The sequence below is a fragment of the Canis lupus genome, chromosome 9 (assembly GCF_011100685.1).
Source record: "Canis lupus familiaris isolate Mischka breed German Shepherd chromosome 9, alternate assembly UU_Cfam_GSD_1.0, whole genome shotgun sequence".
NCBI lineage: Eukaryota > Metazoa > Chordata > Mammalia > Carnivora > Canidae > Canis > Canis lupus.
Genome location: NC_049230.1, coordinates 4,178,751 through 4,206,478, shown reverse-complemented (window position 1 = coordinate 4,206,478; position 27,728 = coordinate 4,178,751). Strand labels below are relative to the sequence as shown.

Below are 27,728 nucleotides of genomic sequence, written 5' to 3'. Positions count from 1 at the left end.
TGATGTCAGCCGGGAGCATCTGCACTCTCCAATTAGGTGGCCACCAGCCACACGTGGTGGCCCGTGAACACTCGGAACAAAACTGCCCCCGACGAGAGAGGCTGTCATGAATGGGAGACACGAACCGATTTCAAAAGCTGGGGACTTGGGGATCCCTGGGTGGCTCAGCGGGTTTAGCCCCTGCCTTTGGCCCAGGGCATGACGCTGTGGTCCCAGGATCGAGTTCCGAGTCGGGCTCCCTGCAGGGAGCCTGCTTCTCCCTCTGCCTGTGTCTCTGCCTCTCTCTTTCTCTCTCTCTCTCTGTCTATCATGAATAAATAAATAAAATCTTTAAAACAAACAAACACAAAAGCTCGGGACAGAAACACATTCACCATATTTTAGTAACATGTTTTATGCTGATGACATGTTGAAATGACAACGCTCGGGATACATGGGGTTAAATAAAATGTTTTATTGAATTTAATTTTGTCTCTCTCTTTTTACTTGTTGAACACGGCTACTAGAAAATGTGCAATTCCAGATGTGGCTCGCACTATACTTCCGTTAGGCGTGCATGTGCAGCAATAGGCCGGATGCACGCTCCTGGCAGAGACCTGGCCTGGGTGTGGGGGAGATAGTTGGGCAACAGGAGAGAAGGTCGGGCCCCCGCGCAGGGACCTGATGCTCCTGACCTCATGGTGGGTGAGCACGGTGCCCTCACAAACATCCATGCAAACCACCCACCTTTGGGGGATTATCTGTGTTTTCCAAGCCTGATGAGTAGAGACACACTTTCCTTTAAGAATACTCAGTGATTGGGATCCCTGGGTGGTGCAGCGGTTTGGTGCCTGCCCTTGGCTCAGGGCGTGATCCTGGAGTCCCGGGATCGAGTCCCACATCAGGCTCCCTGCATGGAGCCTGCTTCTCCCTCTGCCTGTGTCTCTGCCTCTCTCTCTCTCTCTCTCTGTGACTATCATAAAAAAAAACAAAAAAAACAAAAAAAAAACCTCAGTGATGACCTGGGGGATAGACAGGCAGAGGTAGCCAGGTTCCCCTGAGTCCCCATTTGGAAGGGAACCAGATGACCTCAGCAGGGAGCAGACAGTGAGTGTCCACCCCCAAACTACCGGCAGTCCCCCCTGGTGATGTTCAAATCTCCCCTGCCCTACAAATTTTGATGCGCACATCTGTTCTGAGCCACTTGTTAAAATGACCAGTTGATGCACACCAAGGGCGGTACCACTGGGCCGAGGAACTTCTTGATGACTTCTGGATGTTTTCCAGACCACCTACAGCTATAACCCACTTTCCACCACTGTCCGAAAAAGCACCTGGGTACTTGGCTCTGGGACCACCAAGCATTTCTCCATCAGCGTCATCCCAGGTCTGACTGGTGCACAGAGGAAGTGTAAGTGGGCATTCTAGGACCAAGGGCCATAGCGTGTGCAGGTGCAGGGATGGCCAGGGGAAGGGGCCTGCAGGCTGCTCTCCCCTCTCTCTCAGGGATTTGCCTGGCAGACTTTTGCCCGGAGCAAAAAAGTCCCTGTTTGCCAGACTCTGTGGGTGCTGAGGGCTCAGAGATGGCCATGCCAGCCCTCAGTAGGCCTATTAACTGGTTGTTCCACACACATGGGCAAGCAACAGGATGCCCATGAGCGACCTGGGGGCATCAAGCCCAACCTGAGGATTTGGAAATGCACACGGAGGAGATGGAGGAGCCGATGATGCCTCAGCTGTCTGAAAGGACAAATTACAGGTGCACAAGATAGTAGAGGTGGGAAGGACATTCCAGGCCAAGCAAGGCTCTGAGGCATGGGGCAAAGTTAACAATGGAAAGTATGCGGTGGGCAGCCGGGGGCCCCAGGGCAGTTTGGCTTCCGTGGACCCATAAAAGGCAGGGAGTACAGGAGACAAAGCTGGAAGGGTTGATGGGGTTAGGACAGACGGGCAGGGGGACCTTGAATGCCACACCCAGCAACCCAGCTTTTCCCTGGAGACAACGGAGCATCCCCAAAGGGCTCTGAGCTGGGGCAGATGAGGCCAGATTCAGATTCTCCCTCAACTGTCTGCCAGCCAGGGCTTGGAGTTGAATTAACACCAAAGGGACAAAGTTCGGTGGCTGAACTTGGACCCTGGTGTTAGGAACGGAAAAGAAGCAGAGATCCAAGAAATATTTAAAAGATGTAACTGGTCAGGCTCCATGTCAGATTCAACGTGGAGGTCAAGGGAGACCACCCTGGGGGCACCGTGTGTCTCCCAGATGCTGGCTCTGATCTCCAGATGAGAGAAGGGCGTAGGCAAGCCCCCGATAAATACTGGAGGCAGAAGACGTATCCACCAACGACATCCTGGGCCAGAGCAGCGTCACGCTGCCCACCGGCCTCCTGCTGACCTCTCGCTGGCTCTCTGGACGGCCCAGGGCACAGGGGTGACTCCACAGCAGCAGGTCAAAGCCAGCTAAGTACCTAAATAAAGACATGATTGTAAGGATGATTAATTTGAAGCATCTCATTAATTTCATGCGAGGGGTGGGGCCACCAGATAGCACTTCCCGAAACTCATTGTGTGCCTGGCCCCAAGACACCCCCATTCGATGTCTGGTTGGGTCTAATTTAAGTATGTAAATTTAATGGTTCAGTAAGTAAAATTGCCTTTATTGTTTGTGCAATAATTTATGGGCTCGGCTGGTTCATTTGATGGGACTCTATGATGGAGTAGGTGATGGCCGTGGAGCGAGTGTTTATATAAAGAACTCAGGGGAAAGTGTGGAGAAACATTCAGCCCTACAGTCCCAAACATCGTATTCCCAGGCTGCAGGAGCAGGCCAGCGGCCACCCCGGCGCCAGCACAGGTGCTCTGCCCCCGAGAGGCCAGCTGCCACCAGCCAGGGCGGCTGCAGCTCCGGACACTCTGGAGGGTAGCTGGGTGGGAGCCCGGACTCCTGGGTTTTAAGATGCATTCAGTGCAACCTGCATGCAGACATTAGGAGAACTGGGAGCGCTCGGCGTGGGCAGGAGTCTAGGCATTTTAGAGTTCCCCTCACCACCTGCTCCCTGACCCAGCCCTGTCTGCTCCATCCTCCTCCTCTTCCCCACACACCCTGCTCCCCTCACCTGCTAGGGGAGCGGTAGTGGTGAGCCAGGGGTGAGGGCGGGCGGTGCTGAGAGATGACCCGCAGATGGCGGAGCCGGGGCATCGGGAGGAGAGTCCCCAGGGGACTCGGTCACCCTATCTCACTGTGGAAGGTGCCAACGCATAGCAATGAGAAGACCGATCTGGGAGGCAGGGGCTCCAGGTTTTTCTGCGCTCGGGGACTTAGGAGGTGGGAAGCCAGCGCACGCAGAAACTTGATCCTCGGGCACCTGGGTAGTTCAGTCTGTTGAGCATCTGCCTTCAGCTCTGGTCATGATCCTGGGGTCCTGGGATAGAGCCCCCCATCAGGCTCCCTGCTCAGCGAGGAGTCTGCTCCCGCCCCCGCTTGTGGCCTCTCTTGCTCTCTCTCTCTCAAATAAATAACTTGCATCTTTAAAAAGAAACAAAGAGGCTTAATTCTCCTTCTGTTTGCCCAAGATAATCCCTGGGGCACGCCTGAGCGTGTACCAGCCAATGTCAAGGAGAGGGCGACAAGGGGACTGCAGGCCAGCTTGAGCCGCCCATCCATTCCTCAGTAGTCCCTGTCCTCTCGGAGAACCCCACCTCCCAAAAAAGCCAGTACTGAAAACTTGGTCCCAAGAGAACCCCTGGTTACTCTGCTTCAATCATGTCCCTTGTGCCAGGGGTAAACTGAGTCCTCATGGGAAGAAAATCCGGTAAAAAATGGAGTTTGGGAAGACAGCTAAAAGAGTGAAGTTGGGAAGCCTTGTTAAATGAGATCTGCCTTTAGAGCATGGAGTCGTGAGGATGCCACCGCTGACATGTGACTGTGGGTCATGCCTCCGGAAGGACGGGTGGAGTGGGAGTGGGGGGGCAGAGAACCCGTGGCCCTCCCAGCACGCAGCTCCAGCTGGCAGCCACCCATTCCGGAGCTGAGCAACCCCTACTCTTCCAGGCCCTGGTGCTCTCCTCCATCAGGTTTCAGCCTTCCCCGTCCCCTGTGATTGTCCCTGCCAGGGTGGGGACAAATAAGCATGGCCACCTCTCAATTTTCCATGGCTGATTATCTACTCTGTGGATTATCGAAAGCCAATTTTGGCTCCTAGACCAGCATTATCGCACCCAACCGCCCTCTCCAGCCCACCTGAAGGGGGGGAGCTCAAAGGGCAAGTCTGCTCACCTACGACTTGGCCTCGAAAAAATGCCTCTTGGAGAGGAACTCAAACCTCTGTGGAAGTTGGGTGCTGTCCTCATGAGATAAACACCCAGGATTTTGTATCACGCGCTTTACTGATCCCTGTTAATAGGATAAGAATGCTGTGCTAAAATTAAGCTGCCTTCACATTTGTTTCCAGTTCACTTCTCCCCGTGGGGGGATGGCCCCCCAAAACAGACTGACAAGTATAAACTGCTCCTAACCACTTTAGCAGGGACGAGGGCTGCTGATGCCCACCAAGGGCTCACTCCGCGTCCAGCACTGAGCCGGTTCAGGAGATGGAAATCTATAGAGACAGAAAGAAGAACCCACGGGTCAGGGCAGGGCCCCCAGGAGGGGACTCTGAGGCCAGGATCAGAGTGTAAGTCATTTAATCAAAAGTGGAGCACAGGAAACACCAATGGGGAGCAGGGAAGGGATGTGGGGACAGGAGGCAGTCCAGAGAAGTACCTCAGTCATGCAATTGTCACCGAGAGCAAATGGAGCTCCAGCCCAACAGCAAATTCTGGGAGACACAGTGGCCCATCCTGGAGGCTGCAAAGTTTCCACCAACTCCCTGAGCACCCTTGGCTGAGGGCTGGTCCCAGGGGCATAACTCATCAGCACTTCCAGCCTGTCCTTCTACCTAGAGGGATCCTGACTCTGGCAGTGAGTCCAGGTGCAAGAGCAAGCAGAGGTCAATGTCAAAGGGCTCTGGGTGGGGCACCCGCAGGTCTGCTACACCCATTTTAAGAAGAAATTACTTCCCAAAGCCATGCACCTAATAGCAGACAGAGATTCTTCCCCGAAGCCCAACCATCCCCTGGCCCCACCACACTGACTCTGCCGAAGGCCCCCCTGCCTCTGTGGGTTTCCCACAACACCCAGCTCCCAGGTGGGAGCACATGGTGGCATCCCTGCTAACACCCCCCCCCCCCACTCCATTACGAGGCGGAGTGACACCACAGAATGCTGTAACAGCACCAAAGTCGAAGGCCAGGGGCGTAGCAAGAGCCTGACCTTGAAAATACTGTTTTTCCCACTGACACAAAGAAGGCTGATGAGCATGGGAGAGGACGTGGAGACCTGGAACCCTCCTACCTGCTGCTGGGGACGTACAGAGGTGCAGCCACTGGCAAAACCAACCTGGTGGCCCTCGGTAAGCCAACCACAGAGCCACCATGTGACCCAGCAATTCCACTCCTAGAAACATACCCAAAAGAATTGAAAATAGGTGTCCACAAAGACCTCGACTACAGATATTCACAGCAGCCCTATTCACAACAGCCCAAGATGGAAACAGCCCGAAGGTCCAACCACCGAAGCATGGGTAAACAGCATGGCGCATCCATTCGCTGGAGTGTTATTTCAGCCATGGAAACAATGGAGTTCTGAGACGAGCTGCCACATGGAAGGACCTTGGCTCCATTATGGGAAATGAGAAGCCAAACACCAAAGGCCACATATTGTATGATCCCACTTACACAAAGTGTCCAGATTGGGAAGCTATGGAAACAGCACATTAGTGGCTCCAGGGATCAGAGCGGGATAGACTGGCGTGTACCTGCTTATTGTGGAGTTTCTTTTGTGAGGATGTTTGCCACCAGATAGTCGTGATGGCTGCACCATGTCATGACTGTACTAAAACACCACTGAATTGTATTTACAACAGTTAAAATGGTAGTTTTGTATAATGTGTCCTTTACCATAATTAAAAAAAAAAAAAAGAAATAGCTGCCCACCCCAGAAGAAGGAAGGAGTGATATCGAGGTTAGAAGCATTTATTGCACATAATTGCAAAACTCGTGAGAAATCTTGACTCTTTTTCACACCCAGAATGGAGCGTGGGGAAAACCCAAACCAATAATAATAATAATAAAATAATAAGCCCTAACAGCTGTGGGAGTAAAATCGTCTCTTTGGCTCACGTGTGGATAATCGAGAGTTAACTCTTAATGAAAATCATAAAACGCGGGAGCAGTGGGAATAAAGATTATGTCCTTAGCCAACTGCCAGGGACCATGTTCCTAAAATAATGACTCCCCTTTTTATTTCCTTCATTTTATTGTACAAGGTGTAATATAGCCGGGCTGTGCCCCACCTTCCAGGGGAAGGTAATTGTCAATCAAAATGAAAAATGACATAATTTAAGTCTGTCCCAGCCTGACAAAAGGGTCCATATGGTCCTTAAGTGAGGCGCGCGAAGGTTGGCGCACGGAGCCGTGATTTACAGGGTCACCAGCGGACCCGCTCCTCCTCGACCTTCAGGGACCACGTGCCCAGGACGGTCACCTGGATGCGTCCCCGCAAGCCCTGGAACAGGGTCCCCACCCAGCGAACCCCGGGAGGAGAGACCGCAGTGAAAGAACACGGAACATGATTGATTCCCCTTTCTCTGCCCTGCCGCTGCCTAACCCCGGAGTCAGAGCAAACGACACAGGCTGCAGGTCTGGGGACCGGTGGCGGCTGGTTGCGTTGCTGTTGCGTTGCCGCGTTTGTTGTCTCATCTTGGGAAGTCATGATGCAGGGACGCTTACGTGGGACTGGGCAGCACAGGGTGCGTGTGGTCAAGCTTGCCCTTGCACCTGTACTCGACCAGAGTGAGGATGCGCGGCATCCCTTGTGCCAGGCGGTGATGTCATTTCAGCCAGAGGCACCTCGGGTGAGAGACATCCCCGGGCCCCTGGTGTCCAGCCTCCCAGCCAGAGCCTCCTCCGAGACTCCCCCAGACCCCTCGCCCCTCCTGGATCCCTTGTGCTGGGGCTAAAGCTGCTCAGAATGAACAGAAACCAATCCTGACTCCTCCTTCTTTTGAGCCCATCACCCCCCTCCCCACTGTCACCACCGCCCCCGTGTTGTTCTGTATTTTAAATGAACACCATCTGAACAGCAACGCGAGCACACAGTTGGGGCAGCAGCCTGTCTTGTCCTCCCTCGCTCCGAGTCCGCAGGCCCCAGGGAGGCGGCCGAGTCTCTCCCGGGAAATCAGAATATTGGGGAGGCTCCAGGAATTTCTGGGGAGTCTGCAGACAGCGCATGCCCGCCACCCACACACGCCCGCCCGCACACACGCACTCACGCTCCCCCCCCCCCCCGCACTCTCCCGGCTCTAGGGAGCCCCCCCACACACACACACACCTCATTGGCATCCAGTCCCATTAACTGATTGCTCCTCCCGCCCTAATATTCTAGGCTGTTCAGCAAACCTTCTTTTGTTTCCGCTTCCCCGCTGTCCTTCTGAGAGGGGCCCTTCTGATGAATATTAACGCTCCGCCTGAACTGTTCCCAACCGTCTTAAAGGGCAGTTCCTCTTTTCGGGAGGCCTCGATCAATTGATATAAAGCAAGGACGGGATCGATATGGAGGGCAGAAGGAGCGGATTGCAGGGTCATTGGATGGACGAGACTGGATATCTTTTTTTCTCCCCTGAACCTCCTCGTTTGCTTGCCTGGACTGAGCTTTTTTTTTTTTTTTTTTTTTTTTTAACGATTTTATTTATTTACTTATGAGAGACATGGGGAGAGAGGCAGAGACACAGGCAGAGGGAGAAGCAGGCTCCCTGCGGGTAGCCCGATGTGGGACTCGATCCCAGGACCCCAGGATCACGCCCTGGGCCGAAGGTGGCTGCTCCGCCTCTGACCACCCAGGCGCCCCTGGACTGAGCTTGCAACAGGGCAGCTGGAGGGGCTTCTAGGATGGGTCGCTCCTGCCGGAAGCCACCAAATTACCTCTGAAACAATGTGATAATCAGCTGGGCAGGGCAGGGGGTGGCAGCTCCAGCACCATCCTGCTAATCCTGTTGGGGGGGACCCGCTCCTTCCCACTGCTCCAGGGTCTCTGCTCGGGGTGGGGGGGGCAGCTCCCTCCCTTAAGAAGCCTGCCTCTCTGCCCACTAGCTGGCCTGGGCCAGGGCGCCAGCCTGGGTGGCGGCAGGGTGGGCCCCGAGGTCCCCTCCCGCTCTCCCCCTCCCCCCCCTCCGCCCCACCCCTTCTTTCCTCTCCCCAGATCTGCTGTAACTGACATTTTCCATCTGACAGGTTCTGTTTTCCCTGCCTCCGGTTGCCAGGGAAACAAGCAGAGAGGACCGCAGCCAGGGAGCCGTTAGCTGCCTTTTTAAGGGGCCCTGGACATAAACAGCACTTTCCATAATGGGAGCCGGGCACAGAGGTTTAAAAAAAAAAGAAAAAAAAGACAAAACAAAACAATGCAGAAGAGGAGGCTAAAGTGAAAAAAAAAAATAAGTCAGGGAAGGGCCCCCCCCCCCCACTGGGTTAATGGGAGAATGAAGGACAGAGGACAGATCCCAGGCAGCCTTACACTACCCTGGACAAAACCGGCCACTTTCCGGAAGGGTCTGATCGTCTCCTTGATGTGTAGAAAAGCAGACACAGGCCACCAGCCCCGATGGCTTCTCTGAGACCACGAAGCTACTCGGGACTATGGCTCCACGGAGCGGCGGGGGCGGGCACCCCTTAGGATTGAAACCCTCGGCGTTTCTGAAGCGCCGGGCCATGCAGACCTGTCCTTGGAGAAAGGGGAGGGGTTCTGGTTTCTAGGGCCCACTTGCTCCCTGGAGGAAGGGGGCAGAGGTGCAGGAATTTGGGGGGAAATGGCAAAGGGCGAGGTGGCAGAGGGGAGGGTGCCCCTCTCTCAGGAAGCCAGCCGGCACTGGGTAGGCAGGGATCTCTGCATTCACCCAGGAGCCTTCTCGAAGCAGCCGCTTCCGCAGCCCCTTGTTTGTAGACGGTGCATCATGCGTGTGCACGTGTGAGCCTAAACACGTAGGGTCAGACGCGTGGACCTAAGGGGACCCAGCCCTTGGCAAGCTTGGGGAGCAGAGCATTTATTTGTGGGCCCCCAAAGGCAGCATCTTCTTGTTCCCCTTGGGTGCCTCTTCCCCCTCTACCCCCACCCCGACCCCAGCAAAGGAGCGACGCTCACTGCTCTCCGGTGCTCGTCTCCACCAGCCCGTGCCCATCTACACCCGCGAGTCCCTGTCCCAGATACGCTCCCAATGGACCAGGTACCGGTGCACCGAGAAGCCACATTGCCCGTGCTGACGAGCAACTGGCACCATCTATTCTGTGCTCATTGTTTCTAGTTCCCGCGGCGTTAAACAGGTCATGAAACATTTTTACACCCCGTCATTAATGATTTTACATGCCCGCACCTCTCTGGGCTTCAGGTCTGTACCTTTCCACCCGGAGGCCCCCTAGTCCTTCAAACTCCATAGATTCAGGGCATACCTCAGGGTCCTCCGCCCCCAACCCAACCCCCACTCCTCCCCCCAAAGTCTCTAACCCACTGCCTCAGGGTGGCCCGTACCCCTCCCTCACCCTGGGCCCGAAAGGTCTGTGACTTTGGGTTCCGTCGCGTGAGTGTTTCTGAGCCCCTCTCACATCTCCAGCCCCCTGCGTCTACCATGTTCCCTGTCCCAGTCGGTGCCCGTCCCACCAGCACCCCTACGTTCTTCCCACGCACTAGGCTGCTGCCAGCAGTAGGGTCTCTCCTTACGCAAACCTGCCCACCCTCTCCCCTCCACCACTGCCACCTGGCCCCAGGGATTTCCATTTGAGAGCACTTGAGAGTGAGCTAAGGATGCAAAATCCTTCACCTAGTGCTCCTCACCCTTCACCTTCTGACCTTGACTCCGCCTTCCAGATCCTTCTTCCACCTGCCCCCTGTCCCCTCACCCTTCCACACCTCCGTCCCTCAGCCTGAAAGTTTCCTTATCCCTGCTCGGCTTAGCAACGTCCACCCATGAGATGCCACCACAGGCGGGAGCCTCGCCTACCCTCCCTGGTGACGTTGGTCACCCCCTCCCAGCACCTCACCTGACGTTTGGTCCAGGCCGGTCGCATCCTCTTGGGGCTGAAGACTCTGCCGGCTGAGACTTGGCCTGTGTACAGCAGGTGCTCATACTTGTCATTTCTTTGTCTTCCTGGTGGGCCCTGGGAGGGGGGTGGCAAAGACACATCTCCTTGAGAGGCCCCATGCTGACTTCCTGAACAGCACCTGCACACGGCCTGCCTGTCCACATGCAGGAGGACATCCCTGTGTGAGGGAACAACGTCGGGTTGAGAGGTGAGCCTCCTCAAACGGGTTCGCTGAATATCGTCCCGACGGAATGTCACAAACATGTTAAAGGGTTTAATGGGATCAACTTTCTTTAATAACAAGTATAAAAGAGGAAAATAGCATGCGGTCCCACATCCCACAGCCCGGATACCCCTTCTTGATATATTTTTAAAATTAAGAATTCCTTTTAAAATGCCAATTCAAAAAAAAATAAAAATAAAAATAAAAATAAAATAAAATGCCAATTCAGGGCAGCACAGGTGGCTCAGCAGTTTAGCGCCGCCTTCAGCCCAGGGCGTGATCCTGGGGTCCCGGGATCGAGTCCTGTGTCGGGCTCCCCACATGGAGCCTGCTTCTCCTTCTGCCTGTGTCTCTGCCTCTCTCTCTATCTCTCATTAATAAATAAAAAAAATAAAATGTTTAAAATGCCAATTCAGGGGCGCCTGGGTGGCTCTCGTTGAGCATCTGCCTTCAGCTCAGGGCGTGATCGAGGGATCGAGTCCTGTGTCAGGCTCCCCTTAGGGAGCCTGCTTCTCCCTCTGCCTGTGTCTCTGCCTCTGTCTGTGTGTCTCTCATGAATAAAAACATAAAATCTCTTTAAAAAAATAAATAAAACGCCAATTCATAGCACCTGTTGAGAGACGGTCAGTCTCCTGAAGTGGGGAAAGTGGGCTCTGGGCGGCCCCAGAGGCAGACCAATGGGCTGAAGTGCACCACAAGAGGGGAGAGGTGGCCCGAGTGAGGGGTGGCCCCAAAACCCAAGCTGGCTGGGGATGGAAGGAGACAGGTACCAGGCGGGAAGATCCGGGCGCTTGAGAGTCTGCGTCCGGGAGCCTGGACGGTGCTAACTCCACAGTCGCAGTTGAGAAAATCCCACTTGATCAAATCAAAGCAGGCTGAAAAGAGGCAACCAGCGCCCATGAGAGGTTGTGTGTCGCAGAGACGCAGGGAAGGGAAGAGGCCAAGAGGGAGGCACTTGTGTTGGGCAGAGGGCTCACAAGTGCTTTGACTTTCTCAAGAACTTACTCAACGTTGTTGTGCTATTTATAATTTTTTTTTTTTAACTTGGCCAGTGGCAAGAGAGCTGTTGTGAAATCAGGTTCGGGAGGCTGAGAGGCCTGAACCAGCCAGGCGCCGGTTTGCTGACGAGGATACGCACACCGGACAGAGGCCAGAGGCTTTGTCGCCCACCAGGACAGGGCAGCTGGCGGGATCCCAGGGAAGGCTGGTGCTGGAACAGCGGGGTCTCCACATTCCCCACCCGTCTGACCATGGTGTGGATTCGGTTAGAGGAGGCCAACCAGGATGGCCCCGTCAGCTCCTGCCTCTGCAGCTTGTGGGGTCCAGGTCAGGCCTGGCCAAGTGGCCAGCAATCAGAACTTCTCCTGCAATGGGTAGTACTGCAGGATAACAGAGTGCATGAATTCTGAATCGGCAGTTTTGGGGTCACCAGGAGAGTCCCTGAGGCCACAGCCAGCTTCCCCTCATGAGCCCTGGGCAAAGGCTGCCGGGTCCAGCTCCAGTCTGGAGCACCCTCCTGGATCAGATGCTGCTGTCGCCTGCAATGGGCATCTGCGCACGGGGGCCTGCATGTGCTGGGTGTCCAGGGGTCTCCGACGGTCTTCCCGAGGGTACGAGCCACCCAGAGAGCGGTGAATCAAGTCTGGACTGATGACGTGGGGCAGACAAGGGCCCTCCCTCCTCTCTGCTTGGCTCCAGCCCCCAGAAACCTCCTGCCTTCTTTCCAGGAGCAGAGGGAGCTGATCTGCTCTGAACAACAGGTTCATCCCAGGAAGCCGGGCCCATCCAGGGTCCAAGCAGCCAAATCCCCAAGGTAAAGGATTACCACTCACTCACTTGTATCACCTTCTTTAATTTACTAGAGAGACTTCCACCTTTTCAGTTCACTTTGTCCTCTGGGCAAGCCTGTAAGATAAGCGGGGAAGGCCTGGCTTTACCCTTCCTTTATGTGCGTAATGCTTTCTCCGTCCATTATGTGGACTGTCAAATGATAATACAGGGAAACTGAGGCCCAGAAATGTTGGAGCAACATTCGCTCACTGTCAGGGCAGACCCAAAAAGGATGTTTTGTAACTTCTAAGTTGGGACTCTTCTTGGACAATACCGCCTTCCGGAAGGGGTCCTTGAGGAAGGTCATGGCAAAGATGACAATGCGGAGGCTGGTGGCAGGTCGCCGATCTGCACTTTGTATGTTTACAATGTACGATGAGGTTGGAGGGGGATCAGGAACAATCTTGGAAGCCAAGGTCCAAAGTTTCAGCTTTTCCCAAGAGCAGTGGGGGACCCGGCATCTCTCCAGCATGGGGTGGTCACAGGGAAGAAGCCTGTCTTCAGGATGGGCCGGACTCCCAGAGACCATGCGTCTCATTCGGGGGTCTGACTGATGACTCGAGAGGAAGGAATCCACATGCTTTGGCCTTTCCAGGTGGTCCAGGCTTGCCCTGCGCCAGGCCTACGTCCTCAGTGCCCAGGGCTCCTGGCTGTGCCCGCTGGAAAGTCTTAGGGGGGACCTTCAATCCCCGGGGTGGGGGGAGGCCTCCATCTGTGGGGTGCCTCCATCCCTGGAGCACCACTAGATCTTCTTTCTCTTTTCTCTCCTGGACCAAAGAACACTGGCTGGTTGGCCCCAGCCCTGTGTGTTGAATCCAAATTAATTGCCTTTGTTATGTTCATGATGCAAGTGTCCCCTCCAATTCTTTTTTATGCAGCAGATTCCTGCATGTTGCTAAAAATACAAACATATGACTCATAGCTTCTGAAGACCCAAAGGAGCAAGAACCCTGCTTGGCCTTTCTGCTCTTTGGAGTCTTGGAGTCGGGCCAGGGTACCAGCTCGGGCCGAGGGCCTGAGAGCAAGCACAGAGCTCACACTCAGCTGCAGAGAGAGAGACAGAGAGACAGAGAGAGAGAGACAGAGCGGTCCAGATGGGACCCAGGGCCCTGAAGGTCGGCACACCTCTGCAGGCACGGCACCACCGCAGGTAGAGCTTTTGCATCATTTCTTTGAGCTCTTCCTCTGCTCTGCGCTTTGTGGTATTGTCTTGTGAGAGGTGAGATCTCAGTTCTTGTTTACTGTCTTTACCATCTTGGGTAATCGGCCCCCTCTAGCTCACAGCGGCCTTCTGGAGGCAGTGAGGGCCTCCCCCAGCAGCCCAGATGTGCCCACTGTCCCTGGGCCCTCCATGACCTTGCACCAGGGGAGAGCCGGCTGCTGGATAGGCCCACGGGGCACCAGCCTCACCCCCGATGAGCAGCACAGACCCCTTCCCAGCCCTCCGCCTCTGATGCCCCAGCGGTCCCCGAACCCAGCAGCCTGGCCTGGGAGTGAGTGCCTGACGCCATCCACCGTGAGGCCGGCCTCCGCTGGTCCCAAAGAGCCTGGGCCAAGAAGCCAGATCTTGCAGAAACGGGACTCTGGAACCGGAGACCGGCTCAGGCAACCTCGGCTTCCTCTTCATCGGAATGGGGGTTAGCAGATGCCCCCGAGGCTGATGTGAGATTGAGGAAGTGGGAGCCTGACGCCTGGCCCAGGGAGAGGCTCGGAACATGTCGTCACGGATTAACCCGCGTTATTAGCACCCTGGCCCTGGTCTCCCAAACTCGGGACCGCAGTCACCCCATCCCTGCCCCGCACCTGGAGCTCAGGCCCCTCTCCTGCCCGGGCCCCTCAGTCTCTGAGTCACGGACGGTTGGCCGAGAAGCAAACACTGTAAGTCCTCACTCCTGGGAAGCAGCAGCTGAAGAAAAGAAAGCCTTTAAGAGCATTTTCTTGGCAGCCGAGGCCCTCCGATGAATCAGGATTCTTTTCAATTCCTGACTTTATTCCAGGCGACCTGCTGGGTCCTCTCTCGTTCCCCTCCGGGTGCAGCCCCGGCAAGAACGGGCACGCAGAGGACATGGGAGGAAGGAGGGGGATGTGTGCTCAGAAATAAGGGGCTGACAGGTCCCTGTCCGGCTCCCAAGGAGACCTGTCCTGCTGAGGCTAGAACCGAGGGGCTGGACATCCCTTCCCACGCATGTGACACCGCCCCTGACACCCCACAGGGACTGACACCTCCTTCTCCCTGACGCATCCCCTCCTTCAACACTCAGCCCCCCTGAAAATCATCTACCTGCTGTGGTCACTGTGGAGCAAGGGACAGGGAAAGGTGTTTGGGGAGAGGTGAGGCCTTAAGACAAAAATGTGACCCACGTCGGCTGGCCACGTGCCCACCCTGGGCCAGTGCCTCTATGCCCAGCACCCTGGGCCCCTCCAGCCCTGAACGGCCAGAAGTGAGAGCGTTAGTCACCCAGTCAGAGCCAGCCGCCAGGACTACACCCACGCCTCTTTGTTCTCCTCCGTGTTCAGGCTCCGCAGAGAGCGGGGCAGCCGGGATGCCCCGTGCCCAGGACTCTCAATCACGGCAGGACTTAATGACCAACTGCTCCACCATGCCTCCCATGCACTGGAAAATGCTGGAAGGTAGCTGTTAGCAGCAAACCACATGAAACAGCGAACCGATCCAACTAGAAATCTGGTCGAGTATGCCCGGTACCCCCCAACGTCGCCACACACGCACCCCCTTTATGAGCGCCGGGCACAGCCACCGTGATCCACAGGCAGCTAATTATCCTGCAGCCAAGGCCCGTGGTGGGGAGGGGAGCGGGAAGTGGGAAGCAAAGCTCGTAATTAAACCTTTGAGTGCAAAAGGTTCTTTCCATGTTGGAGATTGATTGAACCAAAAAGAAGTGGGTCCTACCAGAAGGTTAATTCCCAAATTGGCCACCCCTGGTTTAACTTGGAGTTAAATGGGACTTTTTTTTTCTTTTTTAAGATGGTGGACAGTTAGAATTTTATTTTGATTACACTGCCAGCCAAAATAGGTTCCCTCTTCTTGCCCTTCTGGGTCCGATCGTTGTGATGATGGCCCCGATTTGCACAGGCCTGCTTGCACCTCTGTTCCTGAGGAACACCCCCTCACCCCCCCCACTCCGAGGCTGGAACTGAGCTTGGCCACGTGACTCGCTTTGCCGAGGGGAGGAGCAAATGTGACAGCACAGGCTGGGGACGTGCTCACGCTCTTTGCAACCCTGAGACCACCACGGAGGAAGCCCAGGCTCACCTCCTAGAGGCCAAGAGGCCACATGGGCCAGTTCAGCCTGGATCTTGACACTAACCAGCCCGCCACCTGCCAGAAAAGGCAGTGAGGCCGCCCTGGAGCCCCTGGCCCCAGTCGAGCCACCATGAACATCTGCCAAAACTGCCCTGAAAGGAACTGCCCCACTAATCCGCAGGACACCAAGATATAACAAACGTAGTTTTAAGTCTCCTGACTTGGGAGGTCATTTAGTCTTTTTTTTTTTTTTTAAGATTTTATTTATTTACTCATGAAAGACACAGAGAGAGAGGCAGAGACACAGACAGAGGGAGAAGTAGGCTCCATGCAGGAAGCCCAATGTGGGACTCGATCCCAGGACCCCGGGATCATGACCTGAGCTGAAGGCAGATAGATGCTCAACCACTGAGCCACCCAGGCATCCCCGGGGGTCATTCATTCTTGATGCACTCTCCAACCTCTACCCTACCACACGCCGCGGAAGGGCAAAGACTCCATTTTACTTAAATGTGTATTTTCATGCCTGGAACTCCGTAGAGAAGACACCAAATAACCTGGTGTGCATGGAACACGGGTGTGCCCACACATGCACACACACACACACGCTTCTCTCACGTAACTTACCTTCTAAATGAGTTGTAGACACATGAATGTCAAGCATCCCTTCTGCAGATCTCCTGCGGAAAGTATTCATTGTACCTGCGGCACCCAGCGACACCTGGCAGCCCTGGTCACTCTAAATGCTGAGCAAGACGCAGCCCACCCCAGCTGGTGCCTTAGCACCACAGGAAGGTGGAAGAACTATCAGCACGGTCTTGACTAGATGGGCGATGGCACCTGCCAGAGGGGCCCTGGAGGTGGTGACGGAGGTCTCACGGGGCCACAGAGACCAGCCCAGGAGCAGAATTTATGAGGTCCCAGCCATCTGCAGGGACAGCCCCCTCACCTGTTTTGTCCTACTTAGGTGTGACTGGAGTTTCTCGCTGCAGCCTGCGCTGTTTCCTCTATAATCTGTGTTGTGGTCTGAGCCTAAGAAGCAGCAGCCCTCTCTCCCCTCCTCCTGTATCGACAGGGCTTCCTAACTCACAGGCCTCTGCAGAAAGCACTTTTAAGAGCATTGCAGGGGCACCTGGGTGGCTCAGCGGTTGAGCATCTGCCTTTGGCTCAGGTCATGACCCTGGGGTCCTGGGATCAAGTCCCACATCGGGCTCCCTGCAGGGAGCTTGCTTCTCCCTTGCCAGTGTCTCTGCCCATCCCCTTCTCTCTCTCTCTCTCTCTCTCTCTCTCTCCGTCTCTTATGAATAAATATATAAAAATCTTTAAAAAAAAATAAGAGCATTGCAGAGCACACACAGGGTCCGATGTCAGGTTTTCTTTCCTTTTTTTTTTTTTTCAGGTTTTCTTTCCAAAGCAACGTCCAGAGCTGCGTGGCCCAGACAGGGCTGCTTGGACAGAGGCCAGGCCCAGGATCCCGGGCTTCACCCAGGGTCTGTGCCTGACCTCCGGTCCCTCTGTTCCCAGGCCTGGGGCTGGCCTCGTGGCAGCCTTCCTCCCACCCCCAGGGAGCACCTGCGACTCCACTTCTCTCAGCCCCAAAGGCCCGACCCAATTCCATGAGCAATGCTCAGAAATCACAGAGTGTAATAAAGTGCTGCCTGTGGGAACAGTCACAGACCACTTGAGGAGCCCATTCACTCTCTATGAGGGCAGCGTCTCATTTTGTGACATTCATTCATCCTGTAGGGGCACATTCATGCTCTCCTTGAGGCAGCCACTTACTGTATCACATTTTAAATTGATACTTAAAAGCCTTGTTTACAACACATTGAATGGAGTCTAGTAGATGAGCTATAAAGTAATTCCTATTTTTTTAAACTTGCCTTATATTAAATCATACACAATAAATGTCTACCTAGAGACTCCCTTAATTAGTTATGATGTATCCATACAAAGGAAAACTATATAACCTTTAAAAATAATGAGATATTCCTTGAACACAGTAACACATCTGCAATGTATTTTTGAATGAAAAGAGCAAATTGGAGAACAAATATATACAGTGTGATCCTGTTTTTGAATACACATATATATTAGCAACGGCACAACATGCTGTAAACCAAAATAAGTCCCGTTATTAGTAGTTATTATCAAGGCAAGCAGAATTACAAAATCTTCCACTTTTTACTTTATACATTTTGGTTGTTCTGAAGCTTTTTTGTACATACACATGCACTCCTTTGATAATCAGAAAAAAATAAAGTTTAAAAAATAAAAATAATGACAAAAAATAAAAATCACGCAAGCATAAGGACCTCCGCCAGGTTTATGTGACGGACTCCACGAAACGTAGTATTCACAGCAAAATTAAAAAGTCAGCTGGGCAGACAATGCCCACTTCCTAAATCTCCAGGAAATCCCATGCAGCTCCAAAATCAAGAGTAGACCCTCTCTGGAAATGTAATCTTATAAAGCCGACACGGAGGGCCCTGTACCATTCGTGGAAAATGAATGTTTCCCAGAGCCCACCTGGCCATCGGGACCCCCTGCTTTACTAGTCGGCATGTGCTAGAGCCTGCTGTGGCAATAACCCCAAAACATCAGCGACTTAGAACCGCAAAGGCTAGCTTATAGATGACCAGTCCTCTCACTGAGAACAACTAGTAAGTTGCTTAACCTTTTGTTTTTAATGTTAAGACATCAGAGAGTGACCAAGGCAGTGGGGCTTGAAACACAAACCACATCCCCGAGACAGGGAGACTGAGGCGACTGTGACATCCCATACTACTTTCCCTCCTCATGGGTTAGTTCCCTGGCAGCATGGACAGAGAGACCCAGGCCTGCAGAAATAACCCCTGAGAGCCAGAGGAAGCAAGCAGAGCTTCCACCGTCCCATGAGGCTGGGTGACCAAAACTGGAATTCGGGGCTAATTAGGAAGCCAGGGCTTGAGATGTCACGATCCCGGAAAGAAGAGCAGCTACACAGAGTATGGGGGACTTTCTGGGTCACTTTCGCCCTCCCGGCCTGGAGTGGTTCCCCACCCCCACCCCCAGGACACAGGCCAAGAGGAGAAGGGAAGAGGGTGGAGCAGAAGCAGAACCTGAGGAGGTGATGGAGAATTTTCAAAGCTGACAAAAGACATCAAGACACGGATGCAAGAAGTGCTAAGAACCCCAAGCATTACAAACAAACACACGCGTGCACACTCCCTGGGCTATCATAATAAACCTATCGAAACCCAAAGACAACACCACCAAAATATTCCCCCCACAAAACCGGTGGAGTTGGCAGGACCAGCAGTTGGCTGAACTTTCCATGTTCCAGAAGCATGGAAAGGGGTGACAACCTCTATCACCCTGAAGGAAACCCGTGGACAAGCAAGAAATGAATGAGAAACAAAGATTTCCTTCAAAAGCAACAGACTCAACAGGCACCCATCCGTTGACCAGGGGACGTGGACAAGAAGGTGCACAGGGATGCGGACTGTGCTAGCGTCAGGAGCAGGAGCAGGAAGCGACCCCCCATGAACACCCACCAGCAACGCAAGAGAGGAACACATCCTGCTCTGTTTCTAAAATAGAGCTCACGCAGCAAGGCCCATGAGTCACAGCCCCGCGTGGCAACGCCGAAGAATCTCTCAAACGTTGAATGAAGAAGCCAGACACAAAACAGCACATGCTGTACGAACCCATTTATGAATAAAGTTTAAAAAAAAAAGAAGAAGAAGAAAAGCAAGCCTATGAGCGGTGAGAGAGAGATCAGGGCTTAGGGTGGTAGTGGTGAGGAGGTTTTGGGGGGCGCCTCTGGGGAACTGGTAACAGTCTCTTGATTTGGGTTTGGGTTACAGAGAGAGGATGGCTTGGTAAAAACGTATCGAGCTCTGTATTGATAATGTGCATGCTTCTGTCTGCTTCTTCTGTATGTATGTTGGGCTTCCATAAATGATTTACGGGGGCGCCTGGGTGGTTCGGTCAGTTGAGCGTCCCGCTCTTGATTTCCGATTACGTCGTGATCTCAGGGCGGTAAGATTGAGCCCCGCGTCTAGCTCCACACTCAGGAGAGAGTCTGCTTCAGATCCTCTCCCTCTCTCTTTACCCCTCCCTGCCTACCTCCATCTCTAAAAAAGAGAAAGAAAGAAAGAAAGAAAGAAGAAACAGAAGAAAAGAAAGAAAGAAATCCGGACCTACTCCAGTAATAAAAAAACCTAACGAAACTAGAAAGACAAAGAAAACAGAAGCACAGCCCTACGCAGAAAGAAAACAAGAAGGAACCGTTCGTCCGCCGTCATGCACTGCCTGCATTACTGCGTCCTGCCTTACTTCCTCCTTCCTTCCGTCAGGTCTCTTCTCCCTGTTGCCGCACGCGGTTTGGCACCTGCCTTTGGCCCGGGCGCGATCCTGAAGACCCGGGATCGAATCCCCACATCTGGCCTCCCGTTGCATGAGCCTGCTTCTCCCTCTGCCTTGTCCTCTGCCTCTCTCTCTCTCTCTCTGTGACTATCATAAATAAATAAAAATTTAAAAAAATTTAAAAAAAAGAAAGAAAATGAAAGAGAGAGAAAAGAGAAAAAATATTATTTACATATAAAACAAAAGGTAAAGCATAATTTTTACAAGACAGATACTAAAGTAAAAGGAAATTCTAGTACCAAACGCAGTAGGTTGTGAATAATTTTTTAATTAATTAATTAATTAAGTTATAATTTAACTCTCAGATGCCAGGTCACAGACTCCTGACTTCTCTGGCTTTTCTCTAAGCAATGGCCCTTGTGTGTCTATGTAATGCACCTAAATGTCTTTCTAATGCCAAGAAGGAAGACATAACCGTTACAGCAAATTTAGCTACAGGCCCTGTTGCCCTCCGGAGAGACCCCACGCCTGCGTCCGTCTGCCCTCCCCGATGCACACCCACCCACACACATGCACTCGCACACACACCCTCGCAGGGAGACGTGACGGTGTCTCCGGCCCCATACACTTGGGAGCTTTTCCCCGATCAAAGGACAAACAGTGAAAAGCAAGGGCTTGATTCTTTTTTATCCAGTTAGCACTTTGGCTGCGGCCCGGGCCTCTTCAGGCGATGACGGGGAGCCAGACACTGAGGAAATCTCGCCAGGAGGCTCCTTAGGAGCAGCAGCCAGCAGTCCCTCCCCGGGAGCGGCCCACCCGGGCCCACCCCTGCCCACCCGGCCGCAGGGGGGCGTCCCTGGAACTCCCCTTTTGGAGGAGGGAGCGTAAGGGAAGGTCACCTCCCCCTCGACTCTGTCTCCCCCCCCCAACCCCCTCCCCTTGGGGTAAGGGGAGCACCTGCACTCAGGACCGTGCGGGGTCGCACCCGCCCGCCATCTGGCCACACCTCCGGCCTCTCTGCGCCCGTCACTGAGCCGGTGCCAGCCTCAGTTCCCACATCTGCAACATGGGATGTTTACCTCGTGTACCTTCAAAGGTCATTTTCAGGGAATCCCAAGGCAACCCTCAGGGGAGCAGTTTGTAAATTGTCACTGCGTGCGTCGTAAAATATTACGTTGTTGAAAAACATAGTTTCTGTTAATGGAGAGAGAGACAGATGGTAGATCCTGGGAACCTCGAGTGTAGCTCCGGAAGGTTCCAGCATGAAGCGATCTCTGTGGCCAGAGGAGCAGGAGAGGACAGTGAGGGGGCAGGCCCCGGGGGGGAGGGGGCAGGGCCGGGGCACCCAGGGGAGTGGGCTGCGGGAGGCCCGCCCCTTAGGAGCTCCGCGGGGGGGGGGGGGGGGGGGGGTGTGTGCATCGAGGCCAGAGTCGGCCCCTCTCCTCCTGCCTCCCCTCCGAACGGTTTCCAGGAAGGGCTCTGTTGCCATGGGAACACATGTCCAATTATTCTACTTGCAGAAAATCACTTATCAGCCAACTTGGTTGGAACACATCTCTTCTACAGAGCAAAAACCGCCTCTTGGGTTTTTACCTCCCTCGTAGCCAGAGCTTTGAGTGAAGAAATGGAGAATCAGGCTGCGAGGGGCGGTCTTCGGGGTCAGAGATGGTTGGGGGGCGCTGAGAAGCAAGCCCTTCAGCAAACCGCAGGGAGCTCCCTCTTGTCTGCAGATCGATGGGCCAGTTGGAGCCCCTGTGGGGACACAGGGGTAGCAGAGGGGGAAAAAGGACTTTGTGCCTTCAATGGGGGGCCCCAAGCCGGGGATGGGGCATGGAGACCAGCGAGCAGATCAATCCGTCAGTGGCGAGGACAACAATAGGATACGCTCAGGGTAGTAAAAGTAACCCAAGGGAGGAGAGACGGTAACTCACAGGCTGGGTTTTGAGGTACGGATAGGAGCTTGCCAAACAGGGGGTGAAGGTGGGTGCTTTGGGCAGAGGAGATGATGATTACGGAGTGGGGTCACGGACACGAGAACAGGTGGCTGAGCCCTGTCCAGCGTAAAGCCCAGTGAGGGAAGGAGGGAGATTATGAGACGAAGCCACGAATGCCCTCCAGGGAGTGTGGTCTCCGGTGCAGTGGGAAGAGCTCAGTGACGTCGCCATTTGGCAGATGCAGGCAGGATGGGAAGCCCAGCACATCCAGGACCAAAGACCCCACCACCCGAGCCAATGGGCTTTCACACCCCACCCGGGGAATTCCTACCCACCCCCCCCAGACCCTCTGGGATCATTTCTCCGGCCACCTCCCTCCTCCTGGGACAAGGACTTCACGGCTGGCCTCCTGGGCCTTTTGCCATCATGGGCATCTGGGGGGGACCACCCCCTGGTTTGCCAGCTGCAGGATTTCCAGAGCCTCCGATGCCCCACCCAACCCCAATTTCTCGGACCCTGGTCCCCTGGAGAGGCATCCTGGCAGAGGGAGACCCGCAACTTCGTGCCCTCACCGACCGGCACTTGAACAGCCCCTCCCGCCGCTAAGTGGCGTTGGACGAGTCTCCCTCCTAGGACGGAGGCTTCCTGCCTATCCTGTGGGGGGAATGACCTGGCCTGCCCCCTCCCCCGGGACTGCAGGGAAGAGACGCCTGACACCCGGCTTCCCTACCCGCGCCCTCCGCACGGCCCCACGCTGCTCCGCAGGCCTGCTCAGCGCACCTGCAGGCCCCCAACGGGAACGCGGGCTTTGACAAAGGACAAAGCTAGACGAGGACGTCTGGGAGGCTTGGGTTTAGATGCCAAATGAGCGGGGAATTCCTATTCTGGTGGTGGGCAGACCCTGGAAGCGGGACTGTGGTGGAAATCCAGACAGACGCTCCCAGATGGACACGTGGAGACACACCTGACCCGCGTGCACGGCTGCACCTGCTGCCTCGGCCACGACCTTGCCCTGTCTTCGCGCAGCCACGTCTGTGGCCTGAACGTCAGCCTGTGGCCTGGACGGGCGCCAGGGCCAGCAGCAGCCCCTGAAGACAACTAAGCACCCCTGTCCCTTGTCCCCAGGAGCAAAATGGTGCGAGTCACACGAGCGCGAGACACTCGCCAGCCCCGAGCGGCCCCTGGGTCCCGGGGTTCAGTCACAGATCCCCCAGTTGGACTAAGGGAGGGGACATTCTCAGGGGCAAGACCATCGTTCGGTTCGTGTTAGTGTTTGGGGGTAAAGCGTTCGGCGCCGCAGAGCCACCCCAGCTTCCTCGTGATCTTCTCGGCAAAGGGGGGCCGTTTTGGTCCCCATGAAGTACGCCGGAGGCCTCGTTTTACTGGGGATCTATCCCGCTCCAACGAGAATGAATCTCTTCCTTTCCGAAACAATACAAAGGTGGGTAATTAGAGTGTAATCATTAATGGGTAATTTTAGAGGGGGTGAGCAGAGTTCATAACATCATTCTGAATATATTTGCATTTAACTGAACTCCTTTTTTCTCCCTTCTGTGATTTCCTTCCTGTTGTTGGTGTAACCGTAATTATTTTCATTGAGATTTTTCCTAACGAAAACCAAGAACGATGTCTGTGGGAGAATCAGCTCCTGGGGAGGCCATGGGTGTCAGCGGCGCCTCTTTCCCTACACCGGCGCCCAGGTCCCCAGGGACCTTCCGCCTCTGGTGACTTCAGGGGCGGGCAGGTGGCTGTGTGCACCCACGTGTGTGGGTATTTGTCTCTGTTCGTTGATTCTCCCCAGTCCAGGAGGATAGGGTGGTGCACAGGAGAAATGCCATCCATGAGCCAAGAGCTCCGGATTTTGATTTCGATTCTCTACCATTAACCAGGGGGCGGAGGGGAGGGGAGGTGACCTCGGGCACCTTCAACTCTCCGTGCCTCTGTTTCTCCACTGTATCATGACGGCATCTCTCACAGCCTCCTCTCAGTCAGGTGATGAATGTCCTGCCCGGTTCTCAGTGACTCCGTCAGGGTTGTGACGTGCATTCAATGTGTCAAAAGGGGAAGCACGTCCTGCGTCTGTCCCCATCCTCCAAAAGCCACCTTCCAGAAGCTTCCACCATACGTGGCACACAAAGAGGAGGATGCTGGCAGGTCCTGCGCCCTCAAGATTAGGGCTCGAGAGAGCAGCAGAGGGCAGCCAGGCAAAGGCTAGGGTGTCACCCACTAGGGTGACAGAAGGAAGAGGGACCCCCCCTACCACCAATGTGTGCGGCCAGGAGCTCTGGGTCCTCAGACTCTGCCCCCACTTATCTTGCTTGGACAGGAGCCTGTCCCCTTCCGAGGAGGCTCTTCTCGGCAATTCTCACCTCCTGCATTCCTAACCACAGTCTCCGTGTTGCTGGAACCTCTTACCTTGGGACCCCAATCCCTGGGTTTCTGCCCCCAACCCCAAGCTACTCATGGGCCCCTGATCTTGGAAGCATCTTTCATTTGATGGATTTGACCCACGTGGCCTGCTCACATCCTTTCCTCTGGCAAACACTGGACTGCAGGTACCCAAGGAGGGATTTATTCTGATTCATTCTGACCTGCCTGGGTGCCTCCAGCACAGCAAGCTGGTCTCTTCTCCCAGGACTTCCAGGCCAGACATTTAAATGGTTCTTTCCTTTAAAAAAAAAAAAAAAAAAAAGATTTTATTTATTTATTCATGAGAGACACAGAGAGAGAGGCAGAGACACAGGCAGAGGGAGAAGCAGGCTCCCTGCGGGGAGCCTGATGGGGGACTTGATCCCAGGACCCCGGGGTCATGGCCTGAGCCCAAGGGAGACGCTCAACCCCTGAGCCACCCAGGAGCCCAAAATGGTTCTTTCCAAGGGGAGTTGCGAGGTACACAGTAAGCGCTCAGGCAGCTCAGAAGGAAGCCAGTGGGGGAGGGAGCTCTGAGGTGGGTCCCAGGGATGTGGTCAGAGAGCCCTGAGCTGCAGGACATGCATTGGGCTCCTACCACCGGTGGATTTAGGGTCCTGGATGTGCCAGAAGCAGCGAGTAGGGTGTGAGGGGCCTACTCAGAGAAATGTTTCCTTCCCAACACAACGAGGGGCGGTCCCTGTCACCCCAGCTCCCTGCCTCATCAGCATGGGCCTGGCCTGCCTCTCCCCGAGGTCACCACACGACCTTGGCTCACAATGGCCAGTCCCTGGGAAGGAATAGTGACCTCACGGAATGAAAGCCATGGTCTAGGCCGCCGTGTGGCCGCCTGCAGGGCCGGCAGGGCTCAGGTCAGCTGAGGACTCAGGCGGGCAGCAGGACCCGGTGGACCATGTCTCTAGAAGGACCGGTCCAGACCCCAACCCTCCCCAGCCATCCTGCCCGCCAGCCCACCCACCGCACGGCCCCAGTGGGGCAGCTGTCTTGGGAGCCAGGCTGTCTGTCCCTGTCCCTGGCCACAAACCATTCCTCCCAGGGGTGCTGAGTGGCTCAGGGGAGGAGGCTCCACCCTGATATTTCATTGTTTCTACAGAAACGTTAGTTTCTGCCAAAAGGGAAAAATTAAAACGGGAACAGCCTTTACTCCCCCCTGAGAATTGTTTTCTCTGGTCTGGCCTGGCTGGCCACCCATCCTGGGCCCGCAGAGCCCTTTCTCCTCCTTGGCTGAGCAAACCCTCCCCCTCCCTTCTGGAAAGGCCCAGGGCCCCTCTGTTTGGATCAGAGACGAGAAAAGGGGAGGCAGAGTCAGGAGGACCCATGAGGAAGAAGGGAGCGACAGGCCGGGACCACCCCAGATCCCAGACCCCACTGGACACACAGCTTGGGGTTCCGGTTTTAAAAAACCGTCAGTGAGTCTCTGTAGCCCCCAGGCCTCTGTCGGAGTGTGTCCCTCTTTCCTGGAGCCGTACCCGCCTCCCTCCCTTGGAGACGCCCCCAAATCCACTCCCAGCCTGCCACTGCTCACCAGTAAGCCCCGGAGCTGTGGGCGGTTTATATTCCCTTTCCGGTTTCCTCTGACTCACAGGCTGGGGTGGGGAGGAGGGGAAGCAGCTCTAGGAGGTGGGTCAGCTCCTGCCCCGTCCTGGGCAGCCAGCTGAGTGCGCTCCTGCTGCAGCCGAGGGCATGGTGGCAAACCCCCGCCCCCCACCCCCACCCCCCACCCCCCCGCAGAGCCCCGGTGGCCCTGCTCTCTGCCCCTCAGAAGGTTGGAAGGTCGGAGAAGGGGTAGGATGGGCACCTGGGCCAGTGTGAGTCCAAATGATGGTCCTCCCTGCACGAGGAGGGGACTCACCACCTCCCGCCGCCCCCCCCCCCCGCAGAGAACCCCAAGGAAGAGCGACAGGGGCTGGCGTGGCTTTGGGACACGACATGGGATTGCAGGTGTCCACGGTGTCCCGCCCCCACCACCCCGCAGCCTTTCCATTCCTGGGCTCACCCCCTGCCTTCCCAGCACCAGCACCCCGTCTCTACCTTGGCCACGAGAGCTACAAAGCAGAAGCGCAGGAGCAGCTAACACCGTCCTCCCACCAAAGCAGCCCACAGTCTTGGGGGGACGAACTCCAGCTCCCTCGCTCCGGGGGGAGACGCCCCAGAGCACACGTAACACACTGTGTCCCAAGAGCCCCTCATCCCCTTCTGCCCTGTCAACGCTCCCGCGGATCCCTTCCCAGGTAAACCACGCAGACCGAAGCGCTTAGGTCAGGGTCTGCTTCAAAGGATTCCAAAATAAGATGGGAAGGGCAATGCCACGAGCACCCCTTTCTCTGCCGCCATGCACGCAAGCTGCACGAATGAGGGAACTGGTCGGTGGCCAGGGTGCTCCAGGTCCACAGTGTGATGGGGCCGCCTAAGAACGGCCGATGCCGGGATCCCTGGGTGGCGCAGTGGTTTGGCGCCTGCCTTTGGCCCAGGGCGCGATCCTGGAAACCCCGGATCGAATCCCACGTCAGGCTCCCGGTGCATGGAGCCTGCTTCTCCCTCTGCCTATGTCTCTGCCTCTCTCTCTCTCTCTCTCTCTATGTGACTATCATAAATAAATAAAATTTAAAAAAAAAATTTTAAAAAAAGAACGGCCGATGCCATCTCCAGCTCCATTATTAAAGGTAGTGTCTCTTAAAGAAAGGAGGTGATCATAATCCACTGCCTTCCACACTGGCCTGCTGTCCTGGCCTATTGTTTAGTTTGGGGATGGAGGGAGGCGTCTGTGAGGACACCAAACCGAGTTCATGTGAACTAATTTGGGGGGAAGGGACCTTGAGGCCAAGTACCTTGAAAAATGGTTAGGACTGCAGGAGGTGAATTTGGGGATGAAGCAAGAACTCTGAAGCACTGCGTTGCTCCAAAGAAAATAGACTCATTCTGTGTGGCCCCAAAGGACCAAAGTCAGATGAGCAGCTGCAAGCTCCAGAAACACAGGCTCTCAGTCTTATATACGAGAACACACGGTAGCGGCCCTGGCTGCCTCCAGACGACCTCGGCTCCATTGAAAAGTACTGAACTCCTCGTCCCTGGAGGCATTCAAGTACCGGAACCAGTGTGGGGGGGGACCACCAGCAAGTTGATGATTTGGCAACCGTGGATCAGCTAACGGATTACTGTCCCTGTGATCTGACTGATCCAGAGGTGAGGCTGAGGGCCACATGCAGGAAGGAGGGCCGGGGTTGCAGCCCCTCTGTTTTTTTAAAATCTTAATTGAGAGAGAAAATGAGCAGGAGGAGGGGTAGATGGGGAGGGAGGAGCAGACTCCCCGCTGAGCAGGGAGCCCCATGCGGGACCCTGGGATCACGACCTGAGCTGAAGGCAGATGCTCACCCACTGAGCCCCCCTCCAGGCGCCCCATAGCAGCCCCTCTATTATCGTCAGACGACTGGACCGTCCCCCACAGAGGGCTGCTTGCCCCCCATCTGTGACTCCTCAACCCTGCTCTCTGGCGAATCTCAGCCCCCCGGTCCACCCCGCACCCCGGGCAGCTTATCAAAAGCCAGCTATTCGA

General features: G+C 55.0%; 1 long non-coding RNA gene across 6 annotated transcripts; it reads right to left on the bottom strand.

The window, feature by feature from the left end:
• Positions 1–439: 439 nt before the first annotated feature.
• On the bottom strand, positions 440–25,859 carry LOC111097285. 6 transcript variants are annotated; one of them, XR_005364160.1, is made up of 4 exons: positions 25,701–25,859; positions 24,337–24,413; positions 10,105–10,324; positions 440–2,447 (listed from the first exon to the last, which is right to left on the bottom strand). It is a non-coding gene; the product is annotated as an uncharacterized LOC111097285 (long non-coding RNA). The 6 variants fall into 6 exon arrangements; XR_005364158.1 differs by lacking the exons at positions 24,337–24,413; positions 25,701–25,859 and adding an exon at positions 20,891–21,178; XR_005364163.1 differs by lacking the exons at positions 24,337–24,413; positions 25,701–25,859 and adding an exon at positions 16,089–16,610.
• Between the last annotated feature and the right edge of the window lie 1,869 nt (positions 25,860–27,728).